Genomic DNA, 8826 nt, shown 5'->3' with positions numbered 1-8826 from the left:
CGTAACCCTAACCCTGACCCTAACCCTGACCCCAACGCTAACCCTAATACTTACCCTAACCCTAACCCTAACCCTAACCCCAACGCTAACCCTAACCCTAACCCTTACCCTAACACTAACCCTAACCCTAACCCTAACCCTAACCCTTACCCTAACCCCAACGCTAACCCTAACCCTGACCCTAAACCTAACCCGTAACTTTAACCCCAACGCTAACCCTAATACTTACCCTAACCCTAACCCTAACCCTAACCCTAACCCCAACGCTTACCCTAATACTTACCCTAACCCTAACCCTAACCCTAACCCTAACCCCAATGTTAAACCTAATACTTACCCTAACCCTAACCCTAACCCTAACCCTAAGCCTAACCCCAACGCTTACCCTAATACGTACCCTAACCCTAACCCTAACCCTAACGCTAACCCTAATACTTACACTAACCCTAACCCTAACCCTTACCCTAACCCTAACCCTAACCCCAACGCTAACCCTAACCCTTACCCTAACCCTAACCCTAACCCTAACCCCAACGCTAACCCTAACCCTAACCCTAACCCTAACCCCAACGCTAACCCTAATACTTACCCTAACTCTAACCCTAACCCTAACCCTAACCCTAACCCTAACCCCAACGCTTACCCTAATACTTACCCTAACCCTAACCCAAACCCTAACCCTAACCCTAACCCTAACCCCAATGCTAACCCTAATACTTACCCTAACCCTAACCCTTACCCCAACGCTAACCCTAATACTTACCCTAACCCCAACCCTAACCCTAACCCTTACCCCAACGCTAACCTTAATACTTACCCTAACCCTAACCCGGACCTTAACCCCAACCCTAACATCAACCGCAACCCTAACTCTAACCCCAACCCCTTACCTAACCCTAACCGTAACCCTAACCCCAACCCTAACCCTAACCCTACGACCAACCCCGAAATTTTTGCCCTTTCTTTCTCCTTTAACCGGCGTCCTTCGTACCGACGTACAAAATATATAATTATTCAAATCAACCAAATGAGCATGAACACCGTAACCCAAACCCTAACCCCAACCCTAAATCTAACCCCAACCCTAACCTAACCCTTTACCTAACCCTAACCCCAATCCTAACCCTAATCATAACCCCAACCCTAAACCTAACCCCAACTGTAACCCTAACCCCAACACTAACCCTAACCCGTACCCTAACCTCAACCCTGACCCTAACCATAACTCTAACCCTAATACTTACCCTAGCCCTAACCCAACGCTAACCCTAACCCGGACCTTAACCCCAACCATGACATCAACTGCAACCCTAACTCTAACCCCAACCCCCAACCTAACCCTAACCCTAACGCTAAACCTAACTCTGAAGTTTTTGCCTTTTCTTTCTCCTTTAACCGTCTCCCTAACCCTAACCCTAACCCTTTACCTAACCCTAACCCCAACCCTAACCCTAACCCCAACCCTAACCCTAACCCAACCCTTTACCTAACCCTAACCCCAATCCTAACACTAATCATAACCCTAACCCTATCCCCAACACTAACCCTAACTCGTACCCTAACCTCAACCCTAACCCTAACCCCAACCCTAACCCTAACCCTAATCCTAACCCTTACCCTAACTCTGAAGTTTTTTCCGTTTCTCCCTCCTTGAACTGTATCCCTTCATACTGACGTATAAAATATATAATTATTCAAATAAACCAAATGAACGTGAATACCTAAAACCTAACCCTAACCCTAACCCTTACCGTAACCCTAACCCTAACCCCAACCCTAACTCTTAAGGTGTTACCCATTATTTCTCCTTTAACCGTCTCCCTTCGTACCGACGTACAAAATATATAATTATTCAAATCAACCAAATGAACATGAAGACCCTAACCCTAACCCTACCACCAACTCTAACCCTAACCCTAACCCTAACCCACCAACTCTAATCCTAACCCTAACTTTAACCCTAACCCTAACCTTAATCCTAACTCAAACCCTAACCCTAACCTCAACCCTAATCCTAACCCTAACCCCAACCCTAAGCCTAACCCTACAGTAACCCCAACCCTAACCTTTACCCTAACCGCAACCCTAACTCTGATGTTTGTCTCTTTCTTTCTCCTTTAACTGGCTTCCTTCGTACCGAGGTGGAAAGAGAACTGAACTGTTCTCTCCTCCAACAACCCGGCAATATGGCAATATATTAATTTTATCTTTACGCACGAACACTGAACTCTCATACTAACTTGTCTCTCTTGTCATAACGCTACTAACGAAAATAACAAATAAAGTTTGTTTATCAATATAGAATGAAACTGCATTTTGTTGTTTCCTCAGTATATAATTATTAAAATCAACCAAATGATCGGGAACACCCTAACCCTAACCATAACCCTAACTTTAACCCTAACCCTTACCCTTACTCTAACTCATTTTGTGTTTGTAATGCCAATAAAAAGAAAAAGGGCTCTTAAATATGAATATACACACACAAAATAAATTATAAACACATATTTAATGGATTTTTCTTGTCAAGTCCAAAGATTGAAATCAGAAAAATTAGAAAGAAAAACAATCACATTGAAGAAGAATGCATAAAATACCGTCGCAGTGAGTTTTCCTACTTCCTAGCTGTCGACACGTGATTTGGCGTTTTCGTATAAAACTGAAACTGATGTGAAACTAAGAAGCAGTTCTCGGCTATGAGCAGAGAACATCCAGAGAGCAATGGACGTTTGGTGAATGTCGCGTTTTCACTGTCATATCAGAGATTTGCTTTCATTTGAACACTCCCCTAATAAAGGAGGAGCTGGTTTTCCCCAACATGTTGGGGAAACAAAACCAGAGAAAGTTGGGTTAAAAAACACTGTACACTCTACTAACGAAAAATACAAATAAATTTTGTTCATTGGAATACCTTTGCCTTTTCTTTCTCATTTAAACTTTCTTTCAAACTCCGATTTGTTTCCACGTGCGGTACCCCAAACAAACGATCTTTATCATGCTAAAGAACACACACACACACACACACACACACACACACACACACACACACACACAACAACAACAACAACACACTACATACAACAACAACAACATCAACACACACACAACACAACAACAACAACATCAACACACTAAAGACTTTGTCCTTTCTTTCTCTTTTAATCGGCGTCCTTCGTCCTTCGTCCTTCGTCCTGCCGTCTATATGGACTGAGCTGTTCTCTCCTCAACAAGCTGGCAATATATTAATTCACACAAGAACACTTCAACTTACGAACCCGTTTCTTTCTTCTATGTCTTAGAACTGTTTATATACCCCCTAGATAATAATATCTAGGATTTGCAAACGCGCGTCGCATCAAGATTTATTAACATAGATTTTTACACGATTCTTGCTATTTCAGCCCCGCTTTTGTTGATTCAGCTTTTTCGTATAAGACTTTGCTCTTTCTTTCTCTTTATTTGTCCCAGCAACTACTAGCTATAAACACGTGTGGACTGAGCTGTTCTCTCCCCAACAAGCCGGCAATGTATTAATTCTATCTTAACACTAGAACATTTCAACATGGTTTTCGGTAAACTTTCCTACTGTGTGTGTGTGTGTCTGTGTGTGTGTGTCTGTGTGTTTGGGTCTGTGTGTGTGTGCGACACGGTTTATCTCAGCCTATAGGCAACCCACCAAGGTTGGTTGGTTGGTTGTTTTTTTTTACGTCATATCAACCCTTTTCGGGTTATTTAATGCCGAATCCAAAGAATTGGAAAAAAAAATTTTTAATAGAATATATTTGTTGTTTTCAAGTCGATTTCTATTTAACCCAAAGTTGGGACCCTAACAGGTACTACCACTCCGGGTCAGAGTGGACCTGGGAGCAATGGCATTTAAACTCTCAAGCCTCTTTCATTCTGACCCATACTAAACACGTTTTTCTCTCTTCCAATGAACTCTTTTACTAACACATTTCTCTCTTCTACCAAAGCTGCTAACGAAGATAACAAATAAAGTTTGTTTATTATTATAGAATGAAACTCCAACTCTTATTCTATAAGACTTTTGATTAAGGGAAAACTTTCCGGTTTTTTCTTTTTCCATTTATTTTTCAAATATGAGAAAATAAATTTCGAATAAAATTTATCCTCCGCCTTGATCATCTTTGTTTCGGGTGTTCAACTCCATTTTTTTTACATTTTTGTTTTTAATGTTTTATTTTTATTTAGTAAACATTACGTCAGCACGGTAACCTAAGTGCATAAGTCCTAACAAAATTTCTTTTTTTTAAATGGTGTGTGTGTGCGTGTGTGTGTATGTTCGTCAATCGGAGTCGATTATGACCATAGACAACTAGTTGTGTGTCCGCAGGTGGCTGATCAGTTCAATCCGGGCGCGGAAGCCCCTGCCACATGTTGGACACCAGTGGCTGAAGACGGCCACTTCAATATCTCAGGCTTTTTGCGCAGCGCGCTTCTCTTTTGCAGATTCAGTTTGTCTTGCCTCCGCGAGTAGAGAGCCCTCGTGTACCAAGCGGCGCCAGATTGGCCTGTCGGAAGCACTGCTTTCCCATGAGTTCACGTCAATGTTGAAGTCTTTCATATAGGACATCAGAGTGTCTTTGAACCGTTTGCGCTGTTCTAGTGTCTGAGGAGGATGTCACTACCTCTTGATTGCTGCTGTGCTGGCCCACCTCTGGGCAAGGTGCAGTACCCATAAGCCCCCCCCCTTTGCTGGGTTACAGCTGGGAAGGTGGAGCTCATCAGTCCTGGACGACAGTCAACCTACGGGAGAAAACCCAGACAGAAAATCAGGAGTGGGGCCCCTCAGGCGTTTAAATGGTAAATGTTATCTTACGCTACAACAGAACACCGACCTAATTTGGTTTTTAGAGGTATTGCATGGTATGAACCGTTTTGTACGTTTGGACTATTTTGTACCATTTTAACCGCCTTCAGTAGAAAATTATATTTTGTTAAGAAAAGTATATTTTGTTAAGAAAATTTTATTTTGTTAAGAAAATTACATTTTGTTCAGAAAATTATATTTTGTTAAGAAAATTACATTTTGTTAAGAAAATTACATTTTGTTAAGAAAATTATATTTTGTTAAGAAAATTACATTTTGTTAAGAAAATTACATTTTGTAAAGAAAATTATATTTTGTTCAGAAAATTATATTTTGTTAAGAAAATTATATTTTGTTGAGAAAATTATATGTTGTTAAGAAAATTATATTTTTTTAAGAAAATTATATTTTGTTAAGAGAATTATATTTTTTTAAGAAAATTACATTTTGTTAAGAAAATTATATTTTGTTAAGAAAATTATATTTTGTTAAGAAAATTATATTTTGTTAAGAAAATTATATTTTGTTGAGAAAATAATATTTTGTTAAGAAAATTATATTTTGTTAAGAAAATTATATTTTGTTAAGAAAATTATATTTTGTCAAGAAAATTATATTTTGTTAAGAGAATTATATTTTGTTAAGAAAATTATATTTTGTTAAGAAAATTATATTTTGTTAAGAAAATTATATTTTGTTAAGAAAATTACATTTTGTTAAGAAAATTATATTTTGTTAAGAAAATTATATTTTGTTAAGAAAATTACATTTTGTTAAGAAAATTATATTTTGTTAAGAAAATTATATTTTGTTAAGAAAATTATATTTTTTAAGAAAATTATATTTTGTTAAAGAAGTTATATTGAACGAATTGGAAGTAAGCACTTGATTAAATAAAGTAAATGAACAAAATATACATTTTTATATAGTTATAATTATTTTTTAACACCACCACCCCCGCTCCTCAACCGCCCCCTCTCCCCAATGTAAACAGAATTTTTGTGAAACATTAAATGGTATTCTTCCCGGTAACTGTCGCCGCCTTACTTACGGAAAAAAAAATGGTCCATTAAACTGAAGAAGCACCTGTTGAACTACACCAGTTCTTTAATTGACTTAATTCACCTCCCCAAAAAAGAACGAAAAACATGTTTTTGTAAGCCACTCGTGAAAACCTAATTTTTTTAGATCAATTAAAAAGCATTAAAAACAACGTAAAACACACACACACACACATTCACACACACACATGCGCGTGCACACACACAAAATGAACCAGTATTTTTTCTTTTTTTTTCTTGTTATTTCAAATGTCTGCTAAGGATTCCTTCGAGATGTGATAAGTCGCTTCACTATAAAAAAAAAAAAAACACCACTGAAGGTGGTGAAATGGCGCAAAATAGTCCCAGGGTCAAGTAATGTTTTTGTTCCACCCCTTTTCCTTGACTTTATTCTATCTTTCAGATGCTGCCCTAAAGTTTTAGGCAGACATACATACTTTCATACATGATGATTGCAACATCTTGTCAGACGAGTGCCACTCCCTCAGACACTGAAAGTCCATGTGCCCGAATATGACTTTTTTGTCCTGCTAGCAGACATGGCACTGAAGACAGTCATTGGTATGCATATACACATACAAATGGCGTGCAATAAGGAATGACCCTGACCCACTTGCCATAGCAGTAGAGCAACGAAACTTGGCAGAGTTATTAGTCTTTCTCTACATAGGAACCACCCAGAGTTATGCATTTCTCTCATCGTTTGATGCAGCTCTGGAGACCGTTTTTGTAGAACACCCCAGGTTGGTCCTCCAACCATGACTTCAGAAATCAAGGCTGCATTATCTGGGAAACGCTTTCGTTTCAAAAACAACTTCATGGCTGGGAAGAGGTGACAGTCAGAGGGTGCAAGCTCAGGAGAATAGGTAGGATTGGGTATGATTTCATAACCACATGCTGGTGCTTCTAATCTGGCGGCATGTGAGTTGTGGACCGGAGCGTTGTCCTGCAGGAGGAGGGTACCTTTGCTGATCTTGGCCCGTCTCGACATGCATATGTCTGTCCGAGTCCTTACGGTAGAGTGGGAGATAACCAGGCATGTTAAAGTGGTTAGAGGGAATGGAGGAGTGAAGGTTAGTTTCACTTAATGCTAAGATATCCGGGGTGTTTACAAGGAGAAATGACTCAAAATCATCTAAGTTAGTTCTAAGCCCGCGGATATTAGTAAATGCAAGCCTCAAGGGAGGAGGCAGGTTGGTTTTCTTTGAGTTTGGTCCTGGTTTAAACGTAACTTTTGCTTGAGCTGTCATCTCATTTTATTTTATTCAAAAGTTTCAGTTAGGGTGAGTGAGTGAGGGGGGTGCAGGACAAGTAGTTGTGCAGAATACCAGACATGCAATACAAGTAGACCATCAGCTGTCCTCACCCACAGGATTGTGGCCTCAGGAAAGCCAACCGGGAATGAGTGCAGGGTCCCTTTCCATGCGCGACATGGCACTACAAACATCCCGATATTTTACAACTGTTGATGCAGCAGCCGCTCTAAGCGCTACCAAAGAGTTAGGGCTTCTGTACTATCAGTCGGAAACAGCAGCCAGGAACTGTCAATCCGGTACCCTCAATCCATTAGGCAAAGCCAGCCCAGTCCAACTGCACCGACATATATGGCACTGAAGCACCCCACTGTGTCCAGTTTAGGGGGATGGGATGTGGCGGGAGTTGGGAGAAGTGGAGTTCATTGCCCTAGTCAGGAAACAAGATCAACCACTGGGTGATTCAGCCGAGTCCCTGTGATAGTACCTCTACGCCTGGCCAATAGGCAAAGAAGGAGTATGAAAGCCGGGCGATAGACAGAGCCTATCTCCTCCTTAAGCAGTTTAGGTTTGCCAACCGGTGATTTGTTTGAGTCACCAGCTCTAGGAAGGTTGTCGTCCAGGACTGAAGAGGCCTCCCTCCCCTAGGTTTAGTTTCAGAGTTTTCCTTCTCCTAGACGGATGGCCTGGGAAGACCTACGGGTCCATCAGCTCCGAGGGGGTTCGCCCCGCGCCTGGGTCCTAATCCAGGTATTTCTGCGACGCCGCATGGGTAAATATCTATTGGTTATTTAGGTTAGTATCTCCTGAAAAAATCGGGCATTTAGGTTAACACCACCACACCTTTTTTTTTCTTGTTATTTCAAATGTCTGCTAAGGATTCCTTCGAGATGTGATAAGTCGCTTCACTATAAAAAAAAAAAAAAACCACCACTGAAGGTGGTGAAATGGCGCAAAATAGTCCCAGGGTCAAGTAATGTTTTTGTTCCACCCCTTTTCCTTGACTTTATCCTATCTTTCACATGCTGCCCTAAAGTTTTAGGCAGACATACATACTTTCATACATGATAATTGCAACATCTTGTCAGACGAGTGCCACTCCCTCAGACACTGAAAGTCCATGTGCCCGAATATGACTTTTTTGTCCTGCTAGCAGACATGGCACTGAAGACAGTCATTGGTATACATATACACATACAAATGGCGTGCAATAAGTAATGACCCTGACCCACTTGCCATAGCAGTAGAGCAACGAAACTTGGCACAGTTATTAGTTTTTCTCTACATAGGAACCACCCAGAGTGACGCATTTCTCTCATCGTTTGATGCAGCTCTGGAGACCGTTTTTGTAGAACACCCCAGGTTGGTCCTCCAACCATGACTTCAGAAATCAAGGCTGCATCATCTGGGAAACGCTTTCGTTTCAAAAACAACTTCATGGCTGGGAAGAGGTGACAGTCAGAGGGTGCAAGCTCAGGAGAGTAGAGAGGATGGGCAAGGATTTCATAACCACACGCTGGTGCTTCTAATCTGGCGGCATGTGAGTTGTGGACCGGAGCGTTGTCCTGCAAGAGGAGGGTACCTTTGCTGATCTTGCCCCCCCTCTTGATTTTGATAGCTTCCCTTAATTTCCTCAAAAGTGAAATATAATAGGCTCCTGTAATTGTGGTACCGTTTGCCA

The sequence above is a fragment of the Euprymna scolopes genome, chromosome 46 (assembly GCF_053919585.1).
Source record: "Euprymna scolopes isolate OS-2025 chromosome 46, ASM5391958v1, whole genome shotgun sequence".
NCBI classification, from domain to species: Eukaryota; Metazoa; Mollusca; class Cephalopoda; order Sepiida; family Sepiolidae; genus Euprymna; species Euprymna scolopes.
This window is presented reverse-complemented; position numbering follows the sequence as displayed.